Source organism: Nansenia antarctica (assembly GCF_963989245.1).
Source record: "Nansenia antarctica genome assembly, chromosome: 16".
NCBI classification, from domain to species: domain Eukaryota; kingdom Metazoa; phylum Chordata; class Actinopteri; order Argentiniformes; family Microstomatidae; genus Nansenia; species Nansenia antarctica.
The window spans coordinates 7357791-7363005 of record NC_137686.1 but is presented as its reverse complement, the minus strand read 5'-3'; positions in this window follow the sequence as shown (position 1 = coordinate 7363005).

Genomic DNA, 5215 nt, shown 5'->3' with positions numbered 1-5215 from the left:
AGAGAATAGACTCTGTTCAACAGAGATACTTGATAATGCCCACAGACACCACGCCTATCATTGCAGAAGAATAATAGTAATCCTTGTATGAATAAAAACTACTCAATATGCCAAAGAAAGCAGGACACAGACGCGTTTTCTATAGCAACATATTCAAAGTGAGTTGTCCCCTGATCAGTTTTACCGCTGGTAATAATAATAATAATAATAACCTTTATTTGTATAGCACTTTTCCTGCAAACGTTGCAGCTCAAAGTGCTTTAACAAAACAACAAAATAATATAAGAATGACTATAAGATTTAGTACGGAAAAGCCTAGTTGTGGAAAACACCTAGTTGTAATAATGTAAATGTTTTTCTTTTTAATTTAATTACAGTAATCAATTGGAATTTGGTATTTTTTGCTCGAGGCATTTTTTGGAGTTGTCTTACGACAGCTGGGTGGGTGTGCCTAACTGTCGCCTCAGAGAGAGAGAGAGAGAGTGTGTGTGTGTGTGTGTGTGTGTGTGTGTGTGTGTGTGTGTGTGTGTGTGTGTCGTTGTGATGAGCTGTAACATGTCAAAGAATGCAGCTCTGATAAGATGTTTCACATTATGTGGCCCCGAGGCGAGCCCCCCCGCCCCTATCAGTCAACATATCATGGCCCCCCCCCCCCCACACACACACACACACACACACACACACACACACACACACACACACACACACACACACACACACACAGGACTGGTCTATTAGCATTGTTGTGGTCCGTAGTCCAAGGCTGCAGGTTCAACAAACAGATCAATATTTTTGTTGTTGTTATGCCTGAAGTGGTGATTGGTGGTGGACAAGATGACCAAGTACAGAGACCATAATATTCTAATCGTAGCCTGGAGGTAGTGTCTCCCTAGATTGCAGGTACGGTCTTTCCTAGTCATAAACATATAAATAAATAAATCATGCCTCCGAGTAACAACAGGAAACACCTCCTGTTCAAACTCACTCACCTTTCTCCGCCATTGGTGGACACACCCATATAGTACACCCGTGAGTGAAGCGTCTTTCAAACAGAGAAGTGCATACATACAATGCAACCTTTGCAACATTTGCATACCCCCCCCCCCCCCCCGCCCAATACAGCACACATGTCAAACGTTGTATCATAATAAACGTCAATACATGCACTTCAATAAGAATCATCAGACACATACCTTGAAAAGTGAAACTATCTCCTATTCCTTTTGATTCTGCTTGAGAAAACGCCCCAGGTCTCTCCCTCCCTCTCCAGACTCTCTTAGTTCAAACGCCAACACAAAAACACACCAAAGTGCTTCCCCCACAAAGAGTCACGGCCGTCCCGCTCCCCCTCTGGCTCTGTCGGGTCCGGTGAAAGGAGCTGTGGTCGGTCTCATTGAAGCGCCAAACGTCCCGCAGAGAAGCTCCTCAATAGACACCTCTGCTGCTGCTGCGGGATCCTCTCTGCCCCGCCAGACTGTCCCCTCTGTCAGCGATGGGGAACAAGTTGGCCCCTAGGCGCTGATCTCAAGACAGTTGGTGCGCTTTGCTTTCTAACCGGTGACAAAGGTCCGTTTGGGGAGGAGGCGCGAGGAAGCTGCTCCCAGATCTGTGCGTCTACCCACCCAGGCTACGGGACAGGAAGATCTGTGCGTCTACCCAGGCTACGGGACAGGAAGATCTGTGCGTGTACCCAGGCTACGGGACAGGAAGCGCTGAGGTGCGCCGCTCACACAGGTGTCAGACGAGTCCCGACAGAGATGTGGCAGAGATAAGAGACGTGTGGTGAAATGTATTTCATAGATAGAGAAATGTGGTGAAATGTATTTCATAGATAGAGACATGTGGTGAAATGTATTTCATAGATAAGAGACGTGTGGTGAAATGTATTTCATAGATAGAGACATGTGGTGAAATGTATTTCATAGATAGAGAAATGTGGTGAAATGTATTTCATAGATAGAGACATGTGGTGAAATGTATTTCATAGATAGAGAAATGTGGTGAAATGTATTTCATAGATAGAGAAATGTGGTGAAATGTATTTCATAGATAAGAGACGTGTGGTGAAATGTATTTCATAGATAGAGACATGTGGTGAAATGTATTTCATAGATAGAGAAATGTGGTGAAATGTATTTCATAGATAGAGAAATGTGGTGAAATGTATTTCATAGATAGAGAAATGTGGTGAAATGTATTTCATAGATATAGAGATGTGGTGAAATGTATTTCATAGATAGAGAGATGTGGTGAAATGTGTTTCATAGATAGAGAGATGTGGTGAAATGTATTTCATAGATAGAGAGATGTGGTGAAATGTATTTCATAGATAGAGAAATGTGGTGAAATGTATTTCATAGATAGAGAAATGTGGTGAAATGTGTTTCATAAATAGAGAAATGTGGTTAAAAGTATTTCATAGATAGAGAAATGTGGTGAAATGTATTTCATAGATAGAGAGAAGTGGTGAAATGTATTTCATAGATAGAGAGAAGTGGTGAAATGTATTTCATAAATAGAGAAATGTGGTGAAATGTATTTCATAGATAGAGAAATGTGGTGAAATGTATTTCATAGATAGAGAAATGTGGTGAAATGTATTTCATAGATAGAGAGATGTGGTGGAATGTATTTCATAAATAGAGATACTAGTGGTGAAATGGCCATACAATTAATTCATTGAGGGAATGTAGGCTAATTCATTGAGGGAATGTAGGCTAATTCATTGAGGGAATGTAGGCTAATTCATTGAGGGAATGTCGGCTAATTCATTGAGGGAATGTAGGCTAATTCATTGAGGGAATGTCGGCTAATTCATTGAGGGAATGTCGGCTAATTCATTGAGGGAATGTAGGCTAATTCATTGAGGGAATGTCGGCTAATTCATTGATTAATTAAACAATTATTTGATGGCAGTTGGGCCAGTGTGTTTGTAGTCTGGCCTCAAGTCTATTGGAAATTCCGATAAATTTTTTAATAAAAAAAATATAAAAAAGAAGACATTGTGGAGGACGGTTTGTGAAACATTATCCCTCATCCTGTCCAAACAGATGCCATACTCACCAGCAGTCCTGTTACTAAATGATACTAAGTTCAACCTGGGATTTAAATATCAAACAAAGACGCCTCTGGCTGGCCGGCCTACAGCGGCCAAAAGGCTTATAGCTTGCAGGTGGAAGTCTCCCCATTCCTTGACCACGCAGAGGTGGATCTTAGACTTTATAGACATAGCCAGCATGGAACACTGGATAGCCAACAGGCATCAGGCAATCCCTGATAATGTTTCATGCTGGGATCAAACCATCACCATTCTCAAGTCTTTACTATAGGCTAATCTATTTGCTCCTTCCATGGGGTCTTGGGGTGGGGTGGGCTGTGATTGGGCGGGTGGGTTGGAGGTATGTGGCGGGAGGGACATTTGTGGGAGGAGGGGGAGGTGGGGGGACTGTTGGGACAAAGGGAGATTGGGAGGGGGGGTGGAAGGTTTATGGGAATTTTGTATTTGTACTGGATTTTGTCATTCTATTTCTATTTTGTATTATTCCCTGAAATAATAATAATAATAATAATAAAATAAATAAAAAGAAGACATTGGACAATGAGTGGAATGCTGCACAGTACGCTGTCTTTTAAAATACACTGTATTTCGCTATAGGCCTAATTACTGCAATTCATAAAGCTCAATCTTCCATGTGACTTGGATGCACCTTGAGATCAGAGTCCAGTCGCTCCCTCTGCAGAATGATATCGGCGATATCACGAGGAATGTTCTCGCAATAACAATGGTGCACATTGATGCTCACCTCAGGGATGACGTCAAACATTCTCTAAATACCTGCAGTACCACCGGACCCCCCCCCCCCCCTTACACTGATGAAACATTACACGGTCGCCATTGTAAATTAACCTGTCGGGGCTGTGATTCCTCACCATTTTCTGTAATTGATTGACAACAATTCCTCATACTAGTCCCATATATTCCCAGTCAGAACCAAAGAAAAGGCAACATACGTTTGTGTTCAGAGCAACGTTCATGCAAAATCATTTTTTAATGGCCTCAAACAATCAGGACATTTTTATAAAGAACACATAACACATTCTTAGACAATACAAACCAGACATACAGGACACAGAGACGTATAGAGGTATAGCGGAACCTTCTGTTCAAGAGTGGGGGGGAATGGACCTATCGCTAAGCCACGCCCCCTTTGAAAACTCGGACAAACAAACAAACAAACAAACAAACAAACAAACAACGCTTCACTGACAGTGACTGACTGACCGACCGTGACTGAATGACATTCAATGACTGACAATGGCGGGAGTTGGCACATTTCTGATTTACCACAGCAAGTAATAGACATGTTTTTATTTTTATTTTTTAAAGATGACAAGAATATTTCATCTAGAAGCTTTTCACCATCAGATAGTTGTTTACTTGCCTGTAGTGACTTTTGCTGTGATATGATTGGACAATTTCTATTTTGGGGCGTGGCTTAGCGATAGGTCCATTAGCTCAGAGAGCTTAAGCCCAGACCGACGTACTCTGTCCTGGGCACCTCATCTACAGGGTTGGGGCTGGGCAGGTGGATGGAATATGGCAATAATGGCAATATAATGGCAAATATGGAATATGCCAATAATTATTGCCTTTAAATGACTAAATGATTAAATGATGGTTATATAATGATTAAAGCACATTGAGCTGCAACGTTTTCAGGAAAAGTGCTATATAAATAAAGTTGTTTATTATTATTATTATTATTATTATTATTATTATTATTATTATTATTCTTATTCTTATTCTTATTATTATTATTATTATTATTATTATTATTATGGGAACCAGGGGAGGCTGGTGGAGGTATACATCGGGCTCATTCTAATGCATGGAATGGAATAAGGAATGGGATTAAAACAATTTTTGAAAAGAAACTTAATTCTTCCTTCTTCTAGCATTATGACTGCCAATGCCCCCTGACCCTAGCATAGATGACTTTTTCTTGCTAGACAAATGTAGTTGTTGTAAGTCGCTTTAGATTAAAGGCGTCTTGCTAAATGAAAAATGAAAGAAAAAATGAAATGAACCGAATTAATCAAACACGTGTGGTTTGATACTTGTCTTTCATTCCATTCTATGGATTTCCCTGATGAGAACATAATGTTGACGAGATGAAGGTAGAGGGGTTCTGTAGTGTTCGGTAGGCGGTACGGG